At 37.3% G+C, this 20,626-nt stretch overlaps 1 non-coding gene across 1 annotated transcript; it reads right to left on the minus strand.

Annotated features, from left to right (window-relative positions):
- Nucleotides 1–4,513: 4,513 nt before the first annotated feature.
- LOC149828637 (small nucleolar RNA R71) lies at nt 4,514–4,616 on the minus strand. Its single transcript, XR_016434501.1, has one exon. It is a non-coding gene; the product is annotated as a small nucleolar RNA R71 (small nucleolar RNA).
- Nucleotides 4,617–20,626: the final 16,010 nt, after the last annotated feature.

Genomic DNA, 20,626 nt, shown 5'->3' on the forward strand with positions numbered 1-20,626 from the left:
TAAAACCGAAAGTGAGTGTTGGTTTTCTTTTCTTTATTTTCTGAGTGTTTCTTGTTTTCTTCTTGTTTTCAACCTTAGAATAGAGTTCGTGCATAGGCCAGCACGTTAGCTTAGGTTTATTTATTTGATTGATTCATTGGAATTGAGTTTTTGTTGATTTTTCATCCTTTTTATAAAAATCGGCTAGATCTTCATCTAGACGCTTCTTCAAATTTCTCATAGGCGTTCTTGGGGCTGTTTTACAGAAAATCCAATAAAAAAAGTGTTCATTTTGATTTACCTTATTCGATTTTTGTGTGGGTTGCATTTAGTTTTAATTGAAAAGAAAAATCCAAAAATCGGCTAGACTTATTCTAGCCGATTCTTGATTTTCACAAAAATATTTTCTTTGTTCAGATTTTTTTTTATGTCCAGCATGTGTCTTGTGTTGTCTTGCTGAAAATCTCATTAGGAAATTTCATTTTAGTTTATTTTAGTCGTGGGTTGTGCTTGTGTGTTGTTTTGATTTTATTTATTTTTTTTTTGAAAAAGAAAAAAAAATCGGCTAGAGATATTCTAGCCGATCTTTACATTTTCGATAAAAGTGTGTTTGGGTTGGTAAGACGTGTTGTTTATTGTGTGTTTAGTGTGTTAACAGTAGCATAAACTTGTGTTAGTCATTTCATTGTTTTGGGATTGATTTAATTACTTGTTTTAATCAATTTTTCGTTTTTGTGTTTTGAGTCTATTGTTGAAAATTATAAAAATCAAGTTTTCTTTTTTTTTTCTCATGTTTTTAATTCCAGCATAGTGTTGTTCTTGTTAGCCTTTGTTTAATTAGGAGTCCTTTGTATTATTTTCTAATTTAGTTTTATCAAAATAGTGGTTATTTAGTTTTAATGCTTTTTGTTAATTTATAATTTTGTTCTTTTTTATTTTATTTTTTATTTTTATTTTTCGTGTGGTTCTTCTTCTTCCCCAAGGAGGGGCGGCAGCCATTAGAGCTCCCCTTGAGCTCTTGGTTGAATTTTTTAGTAATTTTTAATTACCATTAGGTAGGTGTAATTAGGTTGTCTAGGTTCAATGTATTAGGGTTTAGTGTCTTAGCCGTTTTTAGGGGTTATTTAAGATAAGTTTTGGGGATTAGGTTAGTATTTAATCCTAGGAAATCGTTTTGCTATTTAAGTTCTTTTATTTCCTAGGTAGAGTTAATGCTATTAGTTTAGAAAGTAGTCCCTATTGAAGTTGGCGATTTTGGAAAAAGGAGGCTCTTCAAAAGTCGTGTGAATCATTTAAGGAAAATTTGAATTTTGAATGGGTATTAAAGAAGGAGGTACTCCTTAACTTTGGAAAGTGTTTTTGGCATTAACCAAACATTCCAATCTAAACTCCACGATTTTCATAGAGCATTAAAAACACTTTAATTCCATCTTGAAAAGCAAAAAATCATGGATTTCTAGATTGGTCTTTCCATTTTTCCAAAAGGAGCTTTAAAGGCAATTAAGGAGTGTAACTCCCTCTTTAAATGGGGCAAGTTTTGAGAATCCAAAGCATTTCAAAATTTGGAATTTGGTAATTATTACATTCCTTTTCCAACCTTCTCCATTAAAATCGTGAACTTTGGATTAATTGTAGCTTAATTAGGAGGTTACTACTTTAGTTTAGACCTAACCAAGTCAAACCGAGGTAGGTCGAGTCAACCCCTAGTCTACACCCCCTTTGAGTCTAGTCAAAACCTAGCCTAGCCTAAGTCAAAGCCTAAACCACACCTAGGTCGAGTCTAAGACCAAAGCCCAACTTTAGTCAAGCTTAGTGGAGTCAACCCAAACCCTAGATCGAGTCAAACCTAGTTCAACCCACTTGAGCCTAGTCAAGTCAACCTTAGTTTGAGTCAACCGAGCTTACCTTACCCCATTCGAGCCTAGTTGACTAAGTCAAACCTAAACTGAGTCCAAGACCTAAACCTAACCCTAACCAAGTCCAAGTCAAATCAAACCGAGTCCACCTAAGTCAACCGAACCTAGTTGACTAAGGCAACTCAAAACCGAACCCAACTAGTTGAGTCAACCTTAGCTCAAGCCTATCTCTCTCAACCTAGTCAAAACCGAGCCTACCTACTCCCATCCGAGTTCATCCAAACCCAATCCGAACCTACTCAAGCCAAAACCGAGCCTAGTCGAGTCAACCGAGTGAACCCTAACCTTAGCCTTCGTTCTTTAGTGAATTAATCTCATTTAGTATTAATTATTTTGATTTTTATACTAATTAGTTTATTTATCCACTTTAGTTGTAGTGTAGAAGTATGTGTGTGTATATCGTATTTGTTTCGTATGCGTGAAATATGTTTTGTGAGTGTTTGAATTGGTAATTAGATATTCTTTAACTTAGTAGTCGGATTACATTTTATTGTTTAGCATAGTTGCATTTGCATTGCTAGTTAACGTAGTTCTAGTCATAAGTTGGTTATCGTGTTTTGTTTGTCGTATATTTAGCGTATTCGTAATAGTCATCTGCATATACACTGTTATACAGTGTCATTTAGATTGCATTAGGTGTAATTTGCATTTGATAGTGTTTAAATAGGTTCATAAAGTGAATAGTGCACTCAAATAAAAACCAGATTTTTGCCCTGTCGCACCAGCAGTATTTTCTGTGCAAAAATTTTATGTTTTCCAAAAAATTTTCTTCTATTCACTTTATTGATGTGTTAGTTGACGGCATATCAAATTTCAGCTCATTCGGAGTTGATTTGGTCTGATTTTTAAGCGTTTTGCGAAAACCGCTTTTTCTGGATTTCAAATTACAGGACTGACGATATCCTGATTTTTCCCAGATTTGAAACGCTTATATCTGGAGTTCCAGATACTGTTTTTCAATTCTGTAAAACTTGTCATTTTGTTCAATCTGTCAGTTGCAGAACAGAACAAATTTTGGGAAAATCGGACCTCGTTTGCTCTGTCAAACAGTGGTTTTCCGATAACCTGTCAGAATGCTATTTTACACTAGTTAGGGGCAGTTTCGTAATTTTCTTAGTTTCGGCATTTTTGACTTGTTTTCAGTAGTTTCTGCATTTTAGGAGTTGCATAATCATCATACAGCATTAGTAGAAGTAATTTGGTTAATTTTAGAATTAATTTAGTATTTTATTTAATTTTTGTTTGATAAGTAGTCTTCGTTTTATTATTTTGGTAAAATTAGAACTAGTTTAGTTATTGTTTGCATTGTTAGAATAGAATCCTAACTTTGTATTTTCTGCATTTTTAGGTGAAAAGCATTTTTAGTTTCCAGGGTTATTTTCCAAGTGTGAGGAGCGAATAATTGGCGAAAAGACGGAAATACCCTTGGTGTGGAGCAGAAGACTGACTGCTTGTTTATTTTCATTTTAGTGATTAATTGTAGTTGTATTAACTTTATGATTGTAGATTGACATTTGTCATTAATAAATTAAATTTTCTAGAAATATCGTGGTTAATTCCTCTTCCCTGAGGATTCGACCCGTACTTACCACTTTGTGGAAAGTCGGTTTTTATATTTTTGGTTGACGATTTTCCAAAGTTTTATTGAAATTAATTGTTTTAAAAAGATCATTCCAAAATATCAACCAAATTTTGGTGCCGTTGCCGGGGAACGGCGAATTAATTACTTTATTTCTTAGAGTTTGATTTATTAATTGGTTTTAGTTAATTAGTTGTTTTATTTTTAGTTAGTAGGATTAGTAAGTGAATATAGGATTAACATAGTTAGTAAATACAGGATTCACGTTCAGTTCTTTCTAGGATTCACTTAAAATTCATTCTGCAAGGAGCGATTAGACAGGTGGGTTTTAGAAAAACTTAGTTTGTGATTTCCTGTATTTATCTTTTCAGTACTTTAGAGTAGTGTAATTTGTTATTTCATTTACTTAGTTAGATCATTGTGACATAGTTAGTTTAGCATATTTGTTTAGTAGTTGTTTATTTTGTGTATTTACATTTTAGTACCTGTGTTAGTTATTTTTTTAGATTTAGGTTGTTTGCTTACATCTGGTCTTAGTACCAGTGTATGCAGGGGCGACGAGGTCTAGGAACCCCATTACACCCATTTGTTGACAACCCAGAGAGAATTTTACATTCTCATCGAAGTTCGGCAACAATGGCTGACATGGATCCTCCACCTCCACCCCCAGTTCTTTCACGCTCTCTGCGGGAATACTTCATTCCCACAGACTATGTTCAGGCATCCTGCATTCTGAGACCCGATGTAGGAGCGCCACATTATGAGATTAAGGTCAGCATTATTCAGATGCTTCCATCCTTTTATGGCCTTAGTCATGAGGATCCCTACCCACATTTAGATGAATTCCTCGAAATCTGTTCTACTGTTAAGATACAGAATTTCGATGATGATGCTTTAAGGTTGACTCTATTCCCCTTTTCATTAAAGGACAAAGCCAAGTATTGGCTAAAGTCCTTAGATTCTGTAGAAATAGAGTCATGGGATCAATTGCAACAGGAGTTTCTTCGGAAATATTTTCCCATTGGTCGTACGAACCAATATCGTAGAGCCATCACTAGCTTTTCAGAGCTAGATGGTGAGCGCTTTCATGAAACCTGGGAGAGAATGAAGGATCTCCTCAGGAAATGTCCCCATCATCAGGTACCGAAATGGCAACTGGTGCAGAGCTTCTACGATGGATTGTCTGACAAGAATCGTCAAATGATCGACTCTTCATGTGGAGGGACATTCATGCTGAAGAGCGAGGACGAAGCATGGAGGCTATTTGATACATTGGCCGAGAATTCACTCCACCATGCTTCGAGCTCTCATTCTGATAGAGCCACACCCAGCATTCAGAAGAAAGCTGGTGTTCTTGAGATTGGTCCATCTACTGCACTACAGTGCAAGGTAGACATGATTGCTCAGAAGCTGGACAAGCTTCTCTCAGGACCATCCACTACACAACAGGTGTGTACTCTTTGTGTCAGTCCGGCACACGAGATCACTAAGTGCCCTTCGGCATCTCAGTACCCTGAATTTGTTCAAGAACAAGTTCAGGCAGCTCAGGGTTACGTCAGACCGCCAAATAACCCATTTTCATCAACATATAATCCGGGTTGGCGTAACCATCCCAATTTTTCATGGAAGAATCCACAGTCTTCCATGCAGATGCCTACTTCCTATCAGCCAGTTCGGCAGCCATCTTTTACTCAGTCATTTCAAAGACCGAACTATTCTCAGTCTTCTTCTTCTTCTGTCACTCCCCCGATTCAGCAGGAGTCTGTCCCGCAGACATCTTTTGAGGAGAGACTTCTCCAGGCATTCCAAGAGGTGAAAACCTCTAATCAGAACGCCTTCGAGAAGTGTAGCCAGATTTTGAGCTCGCATACGCAGTCCATTGCGAAGTTAGAGTCGCAAATGGGACAATTAGCTGAGGCTATTAGTAGGAGACCCGAGGGTACATTGCCGAGTCAGGCTATCATGAACCCGAAGGGTAAGGACCAGATGACTGGAGGCCTATTTCATACTGAGACACAGCAGCAAGCTAAATCAGTTATGGCCTTGAGGAGTGGACATGAGTATCATGTCGAGAGTAGAGAGAGAGAGAGTAGAGAGAGGGTAGAGGAGCCAGAGACCATTGTTTCACCTACGTCGGCTCAACCATCATCCCCATCCCCATCATCATCTCCATCATCATCTTTATCTTCATCCTCAGAGAAGAAGAAGGATAGGAGTGAGCCTTCTCACAAAGAGGAGGAGCCAGCAGAGTATATTCCCCCACCACCCTATCCCAAAGCATTAGAGTCTCCTGGATATAGAGGAAAGCAAGGTGCGAAGATCCAGGACATGCTTGACATCTTCAAGCATGTGCAGATCAATCTACCCTTGCTCGATGCGATTCAGCAGGTGCCGGCATATGCCAAATTCCTGAAGGAACTATGTACGCAGAAGCGTAAATCTAGAAAGCAAGTTCCTAACAGGGTCCATCTGACTGAGCAGGTGAGTTCAGTACTTCAGCATCAGACACCACCAAAGCTCAAGGACCCTGGGGCCCCTATCATTGCATGTACTATAGGGAACATCAGGATAGAACGCGCATTGCTCAATCTTGGAGCAAGCGTGAACATTCTGCACGGATATTTCTTTGATTCTTTCGGGCTAGGAGAGATGAGATCGACTCCGATTACACTGCAGCTGGCAGATCGTTCCGTCAAGGTACCGAGAGGTGTCTTGGAGGACGTGCTAGTTAAGGTGGATGACTTTTATTTTCCAGTCGATTTCATTATTCTTGATATGGAAGGAGTGGATAGCCAGCACCAGACTTCGATTATTTTAGGCAGACCATTCTTGGCGACTGCCAATGCGTGCATCAATTGTAGGACCGGAGCCATGGATCTCTCATTCGGCAATCGAAAGGTCAAGCTGAATATTTTCAATGCCGCGATGGGACCAGCAGGAGACATGGACTGCTTTCATGTAGATATTGCACATGAGTTAGTGGAGGAGCAGCCCGAGTTGTACATTACTGAGGATTCTTTAGATTTGTACCATATAGAGAATAATAGTAGTGTAGAGAGTGTAGATGTGTCTAGGGTGTCGTCAGAGAGACCACCTTGGGGAGCGGTCAAGGAGCCTCTTCCACCACTTGCTGAGACCCCCGCCAAGTCTTCGATCGAGTCACCTCCGAAACTTGAGCTGAAACCCTTACCGGATTCACTCAAGTATGCATATCTCGGAGATGAGGAGACTCTGCCTGTGATCATCTCCTCTTTGCTCACTGAGGAGCAGGAACAGAGATTGCTGACTATTCTTCGAGAGCACAAGGCAACGATTGGCTGGGGAGTTGCTGATCTGAAGGGGATTGATCCTTCATTCTGCATGCATAGGATCCATTGTGATGAGGAAGTCAAGCCATTTAGGGATATGCAGAGAAGGCTAAATCCCAACATGAAGGAAGTGGTGAAGAAAGAGGTGGTGAAGTGGTTGGATGCCAGAATCATTTACCCTATTTCTGATAGCCAGTGGGTCAGTCCGATTCAGGTTGTGCCGAAAAAGTCAGGACTCATTGTGGTTGAGAACGAGAAGGGTGAGAGAATTCCGATGAGGACCACTATAGGATGGCGAGTCTGCATCGATTATAGGAAGATGAATGTGGCAACTAGGAAAGATCATTTCCCATTGTCATTCATTGATCAGATCTTAGAAAGACTCGCAGGGCAGAGCTACAACTGCTTTTTAGATGGATATTCAGGATACAGTCAGGTAGCTGTCCATCCTGATGACCAGGAAAAGACCACGTTTACATGTCCTTATGGCACCTTCGCGTTTAGATGTATGCCGTTTGGGCTCTGTAATGCCCCGGCTACTTTTCAGAGGTGCATGCTTGCTATCTTCTCGGACATGATTGATGATGTGATGGAAGTTTTTATGGATGACTTTTTAGTGTATGGATCTTCTTTTGAAGATTGCCTCCAAAAACTTGCTCGAGTACTGAGTAGGTGTGCGGAGACCAATCTCGTCCTGAGTTGGGAAAAGAGCCATTTTATGGTCCAGGAGGGGATTGTGCTAGGACATATTGTGTCCAAGCGTGGTATTGAGGTTGATAGAGCGAAGGTGGAATCCATTTCCCGTTTGACTCCACCCACCTCTGTGAGGCAGATTCGATCATTTTTAGGGCATGCGGGTTTTTACAGGCGGTTCATAAAAGATTTCAGCAAAATCTCTTGACCGCTTTGCACGTTATTGAAGAAAGACCAGCCCTTTGTTTTCGGTGAGGATTGTATGAAGGCCTTTGAGATTCTCAAAGAGGCCTTGATTACTGCACCTATTTTGAGACCTCCAGATTGGACTCTCCCATTTGAGATTATGTGCGATGCATCTGATTATGCTATGGGGGCCATTTTAGGACAACGCATTGATAGGAAGCCCTATGTGATCTACTATGCGAGTAGAACTCTGTCTGATGCTCAGATGAATTATACTACGACAGAGAAGGAGCTACTTGCGGTAGTTTTTGCATTGGATAAATTCAGGTCCTATTTACTCGGTTCGAAGGTGGTTGTCTATTCTGACCATTCTGCATTGAAATATTTGTTGAATAAGAAAGACACCAAACCGAGATTGATTCGTTGGGTCCTACTACTACAGGAGTTTGATCTCGAGATTCGAGATAAGAAGGGAAGCGAGAATGTAGTAGCAGACCATCTTTTCAGACTGATCGTGGAGACCACACAGGATCAGAGGCCGATCAGTGATTCTTTCCCCGACGAGCAGATCATGTCAGTCAGTACATCGCAATTACCCTGGTTTGCAGATATTGTGAACTATCTGGTTTCGAGGCAGATACCTGAGCATTGGAACAAGAATGAGCGTGAGAGATTCCTATCTCAGGTAAGGCACTATTATTGGGATGAACCAGAGTTGTTCAAATACTGTGCTGACCAGATCATTAGGAGATGTGTTTCGGAGGAGGAGTACCAGTCCATTTTGAAGTTTTCTCATTCATTAGCCTGTGGAGGGCATTTTAGTAGTAGGAAGACCGCTGCAAAAGTTTTGCAGTCAGGATTTTATTGGCCCACACTCCACAGGGATGCTCATGAGTTCTGTAGGCGATGCCTGCGATGCCAGCAGATTGGGAACATGTCCAAGAGGGACATGATGCCCTTGCTTCCGATTTTGATAGTCAAGATTTTTGATGTTTGGGGCATTGATTTTATGGGACCATTTCCGCCTTCCTTCGGAAATTTATACATTCTGGTGGCGGTTGATTATGTGTCCAAATGGGTCGAGGCTGTGGCAACCAAGACCAACGATCACAGAGTAGTGCTTAAGTTCATTAAGCACAACATTTTCAGTCGTTTTGGGGTGCCACGTGCGATGATTAGCGATGGTTGCAAGCATTTTAGGAATATACAGATAGCTTCTCTGTTGAGAAGATATTCTGTCAATCATAGATTCACCACTCCATATCATCCGCAGACTAGTGGACAGGTTGAAGTGTCCAATAGGGAGATTAAGCGAATTTTAGAAAAGACAGTTCGTCCGGACCGCAAGGATTGGTCCCAGCGCTTAGATGATGCACTTTGGGCATATAGAACTGCATTTAAGACTCCCATTGGCATGTCTCCGTATCGCCTTGTATTCGGGAAAGCATGCCATCTTCCTGTCAAGCTAGAACATAGAGCGTATTGGGCTATCAAGAAATTGAATTTTGACCTCACCCAGGCTGGCAAAGAGAGAGCACTGTAGCTCTCAGAATTGGAAGAACTTAGGAATGATGCATATGAGAATGCCAAATTATACAAAGCTCGCACAAAAGGCATTTCATGATAAGCATATTGTCAGAAAAGTGTTTGAGCCAGATCAAAAAGTGTGGCTATACAATTCTCGTTTATATTTATTCCCAGGGAAGTTAAGATCGAGATGGACAGGTCCGTACATTGTGAAAGAAGTATTTTCCCATGGAGCAGTGACATTATTCGATCCTATGACCCAAGGTACATTCAAGGTAAATGGGCAAAGATTGAAGCCCTTCATTTCAGATGCCTTGCAGGATGGTGAGTGTGAGATAGTGCATCTCACGAAGGCATGAGGATTCGACCAGAGGGATGTATCATATGTACATTATTTCTTTTTCATTTCAAAGTTTTTATTTATTTAGTATTTCATTTCACATGTGCTAATTTGTGTTTTGATGTATGCAGGATGAACTTAACATTTAGTGTATCAATTACCAGGTACAGAGAAGAGCTTTCAAAGAATTCAAGGATTAGATGAAAATCAACTTCAGAAGCTTAGAGCAAATCAGGTTGTATCTATCCTTTCTCCCATATTTTTGTTAGTGTCTTTTAGTGTGCATTTGCATTACATTTTTATTCATTTTGTATGCCACTAGGGACAGTGTCATTCAAGCATGGGGGGGTGGTTTAGATGCATGCACACAAAAATATCAAATTTTTTTTATTATTTTTGTATGACTGGTAATCAAAGTAGGCATTTGAGAACAAAGTGTAGCATATATGATTGTTTTTGGCATAATCTAATAGTTTATAAATTTTTAAGCCCCATAAAAATTTTATTTTCTGAACTGAGTCAAATAGAGTAGTTATTCATGAGAAAATTCAAAGAAAAGATAGTATTTGATTGTTAGAAAATTTTGAATCACTTTAGTATAAGTATGCACAGTATGTTTTCTGAAAGAAATAAGCAATGGAAAGATGTGTTTGAAAAATGAGTTTAAAAGAATAGAGCTACGTTTAGTTGTTGATGTCTTCATGAATCCTAGTAGTGGAATTCAGACACGAGATGAAGTATTTGAGTATCTTAACGAAAAGGATAACGAAGGAGATCATCTTCTTGTCTAAGTCGATATCTGTGGCCTTTGTAGTTCTAGTAAGTAGAATCTGAAGGGTGTTTTACACCTGATGCCCCAAAGCCAGCTGACTTGGGAGCCACCGGTTCGAAAGCTTGTTACATGGACTGCATAGAAAGCCTAAGAGATAGAGACATTAAACATGACGAGAGGTAGACTATACGTAAACTATTAGAATAGAAGGTCTAGTGACTCGAGCAATTAAGTTTGAGGGATATTTTGTATCTAGTGCCCTAAGGTCGGCCGACTTGGGAGTCACTGACCCAAAGCTCGCTACACGGGTCACGAAAACTGACTATTCGAAATAGTGCTCATATGAGAAGAATGCGCAAGAGATCAAAAGTTGAAAAAAGAGTGAAAATGAAAGCAAAGAATGTGCTGAATGAGAAGTTTTTCATTGCTTAGGCATAAATGTGTATTACTGTGTAGAAAATATACAAGTGAGAATAAATGAGTAAAACATGAGAATACTTGACTTTCAGAGAAAAATCATGAACTAGCTACAATATTAGAAAAGGGAAGAAAAAAGAATTTTTACTGTGGTGGCATGAGATTTTTAAACTTGTTTTGAGAATGTCAATTACATGAAATATTTATTACAACTGCATTCTTAAGAGACTAATATTTTTGAAAAATCATCCTCGCACTTCATTGATGTTTGTGGGTAGCATCTCTGCAAACCCTCACGAGACCGTACTCGTCCACTAGTGTAAGCTAGGGGTTTAAAGGGCTTGTTGCATACGCTAAATGCAATCGTGATTCCTACGAAAGTGAGTTAGTATTATGCATTCATGCTTAGCATTTCTTGTCTTCGTTGCATATCATAATTAGGGTTTGTTAAGGGACTAACAAACATTCAAGCATGGGGGTATTTGATGATGCATGAAATGCACATCATGTAAACACGTTTTTCATGCATTTTGTATCAAGTTTAAGGTTTTAAACCCATGTTTAGATGTATTTTGATAGTAAGTGGCTATGGTTCGAATTTCAGAAAAATCAGAGTTAAAATGATAGAGTTATGGCTATTTCAGTGTTTGGGCACCGATTTTGAGGTGGATCGGATCCATATCCGACCCAATTAGGTCAATTGGACCTTGGATCAACTCTTAGAAAGCCCAAAACCCAACCCACACGCCTATCCATATCCATTTCAAAAAGTTTTTCTGAAAACCTCCCCAGAAAGTGGCGCCTAGCAATATTTTATTTTTTAACACTCTTTTTGAAAAAGGTCAAAACTATAAATAGTTTTTTTTCAAGAACCCTAGGCGTCTTTGGCTGTGTTTGGACGCCCCCTACAGTGACTCTACAGCAGCAGCTCCTTCCTCTCCATCTTCTCCAACGTTTTGGCCATTGAAGACCGGCCTATGCTTGGTTTCCAAGCATATTTCGATCCCCTTTGTGTTCTCTTTAATTCTTTCTTGTTCCTTGCTGTAGTATTCACCATTTTTCTGTATTTTTGCAGGTGTAGCAGAGGTGGAGACCATTAACCTTGGGCGGGAGTGCGCAACACACCACCAAGGTGAGCCGGCCCTACCTCCATCCGGCTTTCTACACCCTCCGATCGAGAATCGGCTCACATTCCATCGTCGGTGGATCTCCAACGTGTAGCAGCTGCAAAAGGTGCCATTTTTGGTGAAGTACAGCATTCTCGAACTGCATAGGACGTCCATCTCCAGCCACGGTCCGCTCTTCTTCATCCCCCCGGTCGTCGGATCTTCCAAAAGGTAGGTCTTCTTCTTCCTTCTCTTCTAGCTAAAACCGAAAGTGAGTGTTGGTTTTCTTTTCTTTATTTTCTGAGTGTTTCTTGTTTTCAACCTTAGAATAGAGTTCGTGCATAGGCCAGCACGTTAGCTTAGGTTTATTTATTTGATTGATTCATTGGAATTGAGTTTTTGTTGATTTTTCATCCTTTTTATAAAAATCGGCTAGATCTTCATCTAGCCGATTCTTCAAATTTCTCATAGGCGTTCTTGGGGCTGTTTTACAGAAAATCCAATAAAAAAAGTGTTCATTTTGATTTACCTTATTCGATTTTTGTGTGGGTTGCATTTAGTTTTAATTGAAAAGAAAAATCCAAAAACCGGCTAGACTTATTCTAGCCGATTCTTGATTTTCACAAAAATATTTTCTTTGTTCTGATTTTTTTTTATGTCCAGCATGTGTCTTGTGTTGTCTTGCTGAAAATCTCATTAGGAAATTTCATTTTAGTCGTGGGTTGTGCTTGTGTGTTGTTTTGATTTTATTTATTTTTTTTTTGAAAAAGAAAAAAAAATCGGCTAGAGATATTCTAGCCGATCTTTACATTTTCGTTAAAAGTGTGTTTGGGTTGGTAAGACGTGTTGTTTATTGTGTGTTTAGTGTGTTAACAGTAGCATAAACTTGTGTTAGTCATTTTATTGTTTTAGGATTGATTTAATTACTTGTTTTAATCAATTTTTCATTTTTGTGTTTTGAGTCTATTGTTGAAAATTATAAAAATCAAGTTTTCTTTTTTTTTTCTCATGTTTTTAATTCCAGCATAGTGCTGTTCTTGTTAGCCTTTGTTTAATTAGGAGTCCTTTGTATTATTTTCTAATTTAGTTTTATCAAAATAGTGGTTATTTAGTTTTAATGCTTTTTGTTAATTTATAATTTTGTTCTTTTTTATTTTATTTTTTATTTTTATTTTTCGTGTGGTTCTTCTTCTTCCCCAAGGAGGGGCGGCAGCCATTAGAGCTCCCCTTGAGCTCTTGGTTGAATTTTTTAGTAATTTTTAATTACCATTAGGTAGGTGTAATTAGGTTGTCTAGGTTCAATGTATTAGGGTTTAGTGTCTTAGCCGTTTTTAGGGGTTATTTAAGATAAGTTTTGGGAATTAGGTTAGTATTTAATCCTAGGAAATCGTTTTGCTATTTAAGTTCTTTTATTTCCTAGGTAGAGTTAATGCTATTAGTTTAGAAAGTAGTCCCTATTGAAGTTGGCGATTTTGGAAAAAGGAGGCTCTTCAAAAGTCGTGTGAATCATTTAAGGAAAATTTGAATTTTGAATGGGTATTAAAGAAGGAGGTACTCCTTAACTTTGGAAAGTGTTTTTGGCATTAACCAAACATTCCAATCTAAACTCCACGATTTTCATAGAGCATTAAAAACACTTTAATTCCATCTTGAAAAGCAAAAAATCATGGATTTCTAGATTGGTCTTTCCATTTTTCCAAAAGGAGCTTTAAAGGCAATTAAGGAGTGTAACTCCCTCTTTAAATGGGGCAAGTTTTGAGAATCCAAAGCATTTCAAAATTTGGAATTTGGTAATTATTACATTCCTTTTCCAACCTTCTCCATTAAAATCGTGAACTTTGGATTAATTGTAGCTTAATTAGGAGGTTACTACTTTAGTTTAGACCTAACCTAGTCAAACCAAGGTAGGTCGAGTCAACCCCTAGTCTACACCCCCTTTGAGTCTAGTCAAAACCTAGCCTAGCCTAAGTCAAAGCCTAAACCACACCTAGGTCGAGTCTAAGACCAAAGCCCAACTTTAGTCAAGCTTAGTGGAGTCAACCCAAACCCTAGATCGAGTCAAACCTAGTTCAACCCACTTGAGCCTAGTCAAGTCAACCTTACTTTGAGTCAACCGAGCTTACCTTACCCCATTTGAGCCTAGTTGACTAAGTCAAACCTAAACTGAGTCCAAGACCTAAACCTAACCCTAACCAAGTCCAAGTCAAATCAAACCGAGTACACCTAAGTCAACCGAACCTAGTTGACTAAGGCAACTCAAAACCGAACCCAACTAGTTGAGTCAACCTTAGCTCAAGCCTATCTCTCTCAACCTAGTCAAAATCGAGCCTACCTACTCCCATCCGAGTTCATCCAAACCCAATCCGAACCTACTCAAGCCAAAACTGAGCCTAGTCGAGTCAACCGAGTGAACCCTAACCTTAGCCTTCGTTCTTTATTGAATTAATCTCATTTAGTATTAATTATTTTGATTTTTATACTAATTAGTTTATTTATCCACTTTAGTTGTAGTGTAGAAGTATGTGTGTGTATATCGTATTTGTTTCGTATGTGTGAAATGTGTTTTGTGAGTGTTTGAATTGGTAATTAGATATTCTTTAACTTAGTAGTCGTATTACATTTTATTGTTTAGCATAGTTGCATTTGCATTGCTAGTTAACGTAGTTCTAGTCATAAGTTGATTATCGTGTTTTGTTTGTCATATATTTAGCGTATTCGTAATAGTCATCTGCATATACACTGTTATACAGTGTCATTTAGATTGCATTAGGTGTAATTTGCATTTGATAGTGTTTAAATAGGTTCATAAAGTGAATAGTGCACTCAAATAAAAACCAGATTTTTGCCCTGTCGCACCAGCAGTATTTTCTGTGCAAAAATTTTGTGTTTTCAAAAAAAAATTCTTCTATTCACTTTATTGACGTGTTAGTTGACGGCATACTAAATTTCAGCTCATTCGGAGTTGATTTGGTCTAATTTTTAAGCGTTTTGCGAAAACCGCTTTTTCTGGATTTCAAATTACAGGACTGGCGATATCCTGATTTTTCCCAGATTTGAAACGCTTATATCTGGAGTTCTAGATACTGTTTTTCATTTATGTAAAACTTGTCATTTTGTTCAATCTGTCAGTTGCAGAACAGAACAAATTTCGGGAAAATCGGACCTCGTTTGCTCTGTCAAACAGTTGTTTTCCGATAACCTGTCAGAATGCTATTTTACACTAGTTAGGGGCAGTTTCGTAATTTTCTTAGTTTCGGCATTTTAGACTTGTTTTCAGTAGTTTCTGCATTTTAGGAGTTGCATAATGATCATACAGCATTAGTAGAAGTAATTTGGTTAATTTTAGAATTAATTTAGTATTTTATTTAATTTTTGTTTGATAAGTAGTCTTCGTTTTATTATTTTGGTAAAATTAGAACTAGTTTAGTTATTGTTTGCATTGTTAGAATAGAATCCTAACTTTGTATTTTCTGCATTTTTAGGTGAAAAGCATATTTAGTTTCCAGGGTTATTTTCCAAGTGTGAGGAGCGAATAATTGGCGAAAAGACGGAAATACCCTTGGTGTGGAGCAGAAGACTGACTGCTTGTTTATTTTCATTTTAGTGATTAATTGTAGTTGTATTAACTTTATGATTGTAGATTGACATTTGTCATTAATAAATTAAATTTTCTAGAAATATCGTTGTTAATTCCTGTTCCCTGAGGATTCGACCCGTACTTACCACTTTGTGGAAAGTCGGTTTTTATATTTTTGGTTGACGATTTTCCAAAGTTTTATTGAAATTAATTGTTTTAAAAAGATCATTCCAAAATATCAACCAAGATGCATAAATTTTAAAATTTTTCTTTATGTCTGATAGCTTGAAAACTCATAAAAAGTAGGTGTTTAAGAATTATTTGTAGCATTTATGATTGTATTTCTGCATGATCTGACAATTTAGAAATGTATAAGCCCCATGTGAAAATTTTTTCTGATCTTATTTAAATAGAGTAGTTGTTTATGAAATAGTTAAAGAAAAGATAGTATTTGCATGTTATAAAGTTTTGATTCACTTTAGTATAAGTATGCACAGTGTGTTTTATGAGAAAAGTGAGCAATTGAATTATGTTTTGAAAAATGAGCTTAATAGTATAGAGCTACGTTTAGTTGTTGATTTCTTCATGAATCCAAGTAGTAGAACTCAGACACGAGTTGAAATGTTTGAGTCTCTTACGAAAAGGATAATGAAGGAGATCATCTTCTTATCTAGTCGATATCTGTGGCCTTTGTGGTTCGAGTAAGTAGAGTCTGAAGGGTGTTTTACACCTGGTGCCCTAAAGCCAACTGGTTCAGGAGCCATCGACTCGAAAACTTGTTACATGGACTGCATAGAAAGTCTAAGAGATAGAGACAATGCACGTGATGAGAGGAAAACTATACGTAACTATTAGAATTGAAGGTTTAGTGACTCGAGCAATTAAGTCCGAGGGATACTTTGTATCTGGTGCCCTAAGGATCGGCCAGCCTGGGAGTCACTGACCTAAAGCTCGTTACACGGGTCATGAGACTTGATATTCGAAATAGTGCTCAATTTAGAAGATTGAAAAAGAGTGAAAATTGAATATCAAAAGAAAAAGAATGAGCTTAAAGAGAGAAATTCAATGCTTAAGAATAATTATTGAATTACTGTGCAGAAAATATACAGGTGAGGATAAATGAGTAAAACATGATAATACTTGATTTTCTGAAAAAGATTCATAAATAATTACAAGTTTAGAGAAGTGAAAGAAAAATGATTTTAACTATGGTGGCATAGAAATTTCTGAATTTGTTTTGAAAATGTAGAATACATGAAATATTTGTTTGCAATAAGTTCTTAATTGCCTATTATTTCTGAAAAATTATTCATGCATGATATTGATGTTTGTGGGTAGCATCTCTGCAAACCCTCACGAGACCTTACTCGTCCACTGGGGTAACCCAGGGGTTTAAAGGGCTTGTTGCATGTGCTAAATGCAACCGTGATTCCTACGAAAGTGAGTTATTTTTTTATTTATTTAGTATTTTTTATTTTATTTAATAACAGCTTTCATGATTATTGGGTAGTCCATATTTTTATTGCATGTTAGAGTGTATTGCTAGGGACTAGCAATTATTCTAGCATGGGGGTATTTGATGATGCATAAATATCACGTATTATTAATACAATTTCACTGCATAAATGCATCATCTATAGGTTTAAAGCATACACTTAGGTGCATAATGATGTTAGGGAGCTCTGGTTCAAATTTCATCAAAATCGGAGTTAATTTGAAGGAATTATGGCATTTACAGTGTAACGGGTCAAATATCGGATCCTATTTGAGAGATTTGGATCCAGACGCCCATTGGACTTTGGATCTGGACCAAATTACATGGATTTAACCCAGCTCCAGCCCACTTAAGTTTTGTAAAAACATTTTCTAAAAACCCCCTGCAGAAAGAGGCGCCCAACAAATATTTTTATTTTAATCCTGCTTTTGTAAAATAGCCAAAAGTAGCCAAATCGTCAAAAGGGAGGGGGGGTGCCCATTCCACCTATCTTTGTCTTGATTTTCGTGCCCTAGGGGCACGATGCTAGCTCAACTCTATCTTCTTCCAAGCCGCCCCTCTCATCCACCTTCTTCCTCATCCATGAAGGCCATCTTCAATGGAGACGCCACCCCCTTCTTCCATTCTTTTCTTTTCACATCTTGTCTTTCTTCTCCCCCTGTTGAAACTAATCATTGAGGTTGTCTTTTGCAGGTATTTGCAGCATTGGAGTGTTCTAGCCATGGTAGGGGTGCAGTCTACTTCTCCATGGCCTGTCGTCTCTACCCCCGTACGGCCCTCTACGCATCTTCACCACTTCTTCTTCTTCTTCCTCATCCCGGAACACCACCACCTGTGGATCCCTGTAAAAGTACAGCAAAGAGATGTTAAACAACATCAATGAGGTTTCTCGTGGCATGGAGTCAAGCAAAGTCCGCTCTTCTCTTCATCCTCCCATTCTTCGGATCGGCCCAAGAGGTAGGTCTTCTTCTCCCTTCTCTTCTAGCTAAAACCTATCATGTGCGTGTGTAATGTGTTGGGTGTTTTTCTGTATTTTTGTGAGCCTTAGTATAGCTTTTGGTCGTGCAAAAGCCAGCACGTAGGATGTTTAGGTGTTTGGGTCATTTACTTTTAGGTTTTTCAATCCAATGTTGGGAGTTTTTATGTCTTTTTGGGTGTGCGTGTGTTCTTGAAATGATATTCTGCTGTGTGCCAGCGTTTTCCAATGTGTCCCAGTTCCATTTGTAGTGTTTTGATTGATTCTAGTATTTTAGGAGTCGTGCTAATGTTTTTTTAGTTTTGACGTTTTTAGATTTTGTGAAAGTGCCTAGCCGATTGTTGTTTTTCTGATTTTTAAGTAGAACGTCCAGCATGTCTGTAGTATTTTCTGTAGTTCTTTTCTTTGTTGTGTTCATTTCAATTTGTTAATTATTGTTTAGGTTTTTCATAGATTTTAAATCGTGTATTGTGTTTAGTATGAATTTCTGTTTTGTGTTTTTGGTGCTAGTCGATTTGTAGGGGTTTGTTAGAATTCGGTTTTTGTGTGTTTATTTTCTGTATAACATCTTAGTTAGATTCATGTTAGTGTTTCTTAGTTTACAACTCATTCATAAACATGTTAGTGTAATGTAAGTTAGATAATTGGGTAGAGTTCGATTGTTAGTGTCTTAGTTCAATTGATATTCCATGTAAGATTTGATTTTATTTCGTTTGATTCAATTTTCTGTAGGTAAGAATAGTTTAATATTAGTTTCCTTAGCCTAGTCAATTCTGGATTTTCGTTTTAGCTAAATTAGTTTTAACTTAGTGTTTTTGATTTTTGTGTATAAGGTTTAAATTAGATTTGTGATTTATGTTATAGTGTAGTTACATGTAATGTAATTAGTATTATCATGTCGAATTGCTGTAGTGGTTTGTTTAATTAGTGTTTAGGTAGTTCTTATTTTGTTTTCTTTAGATAGATAATTTCATGTTAATCTTAATGTTAGATGTAGTTGATTTCATACTTAGGCATAGGGTAAGTAGTAAGTTTACTTTTATGATTTTTGTTTTATATAAAATAGGATCAATTTAGTAGGTCGATTTTGTCTTAGTATTTAAGTAGTTGTATTCTTGTAATTAGTTTTTTTCCATTCTTATCCCTTGAGTTAGTTGTATATCTTTTAACTTAGTATAGTAATGTTAGAGTAATGTAGTTAGTCGATTTAATTTTGTATTTTAGCAAAGGGGCATTGAGGTCCTTGTTTGAAATACGAATTTGGTATTAAGGCCCCTCCTCTAATTTCGTTAAATGCAATTAAGGAAAATTCTATTACCCTTACAAGTCATAAATGCATTCTCCTTTCCAATGGGGAACCCTTTGGAATTCCAAAGACCCTTTAAAGAGGTTTACACGTTTTTGGAAAACCTTTGGAATTCCAAAGGATCTTCTAAAAGTATCTACACGACTTTTGGAGCAAGTATTGAAATTCCAATTTTCATTTAAAGAAACTCCAAATTCGTGGAATGTGCTTTGGGAAGGATTCTCAAAAAGGAAGCTCAATAGCTTTTAATGAAAAGAACGAAAAACGGCTGGATGGTTTTAGAAAATAAGAGTTTTTCAAATATGCATTTAAGGCAATTAAGAGGAAAGCTTCATTTCCCAATCCAGTCATAAATGCCTTCTCATTTTCAAAGTTGGAAACCCTTTGGAATTCCAAAGGGCTTTTTAAAGAGGGTTACACGATTCTTAGAAACCTTTTGGAATTCCAAAGGTCCTTCTAATTATGTCTACAAGTTTTTTGGGGAAAGATTTGAAATTCTAAATGTGCATTTAAAGCTAACCCAAAAACGTGTAGAGATCTTTGGGGAATGTTTTCAAAAAGATGATTAATGCTTGGAGATTTCCAAAATGGTTTACTCGATTTTGGCAAGAATTTAAATGCTATTTCTTCTTTTAAGACTAGTCAAAATCGTGTAGTGTGATTTTAGAAGGTTTTCAAAAGGGATTCAATAGTTTTTAATGCCTATTTGGAAAAACGTGTGAATCCAATGGGTTGGACGGTTTTTGATGATGAGCCTTCCCCAAGTGCAATTAAGGCAAGAAGAGGAGGAGTTGGCCCCTACCAAAATTGTGTTTCTCATATTTATTACCCCTATTTAGTATTGTTTAGATTGACTTAGTCTTAATTAGGTGTTAATTAAATTAGAAATGTAGCATTAGAATTAGATTTTAGAAAATCGTGTGTATTTAATTAGAGTAAGTTATTGAATTAAATTAGGTTTGTAAATTCGTGTAGGTCTAATTAGGTAGATTCTAATTGTAGTGTATATTTAATGTAGTAATTAATTCAGATAGAATTTAGTGCTTTTAGGAACTAACCATTAATTATTATAGTCATACCCTTAGTTAACCCTAATCAACCCTTGTAAACCGCCACCTAGACTAACCCTAGTTAAGTAAACCTAACCGACCCTAGTCTAACCGACCTTATCTAACCCTAGTTAGTTAATAACCGTAGTTAGCTAAACCCTAATCAATCCTTGTAAACCCTAGTTAACCTCATTTGACCTTAGTTAACCCTACCTAATCATAATCGACCCTTAGTTAAACCCTCTTAATCCTAATTAACCTTAGTTAATCGTTAGTTACCCCCTAACTTTAGTTAAACCAACCATACCCGTAGTTAATTACCACTAACCGACCCTAACTAATCGTAGTTAATACTTAACCCTAGGTGTCTAAGCCATCTAACCGTACCCCTAATTCAACC

Source organism: Nuphar pumila, chromosome 9 (genome assembly GCF_984573655.1).
Source record: "Nuphar pumila chromosome 9, dmNupPumi1.hap1.1, whole genome shotgun sequence".
NCBI classification, from domain to species: Eukaryota; Viridiplantae; Streptophyta; class Magnoliopsida; order Nymphaeales; family Nymphaeaceae; genus Nuphar; species Nuphar pumila.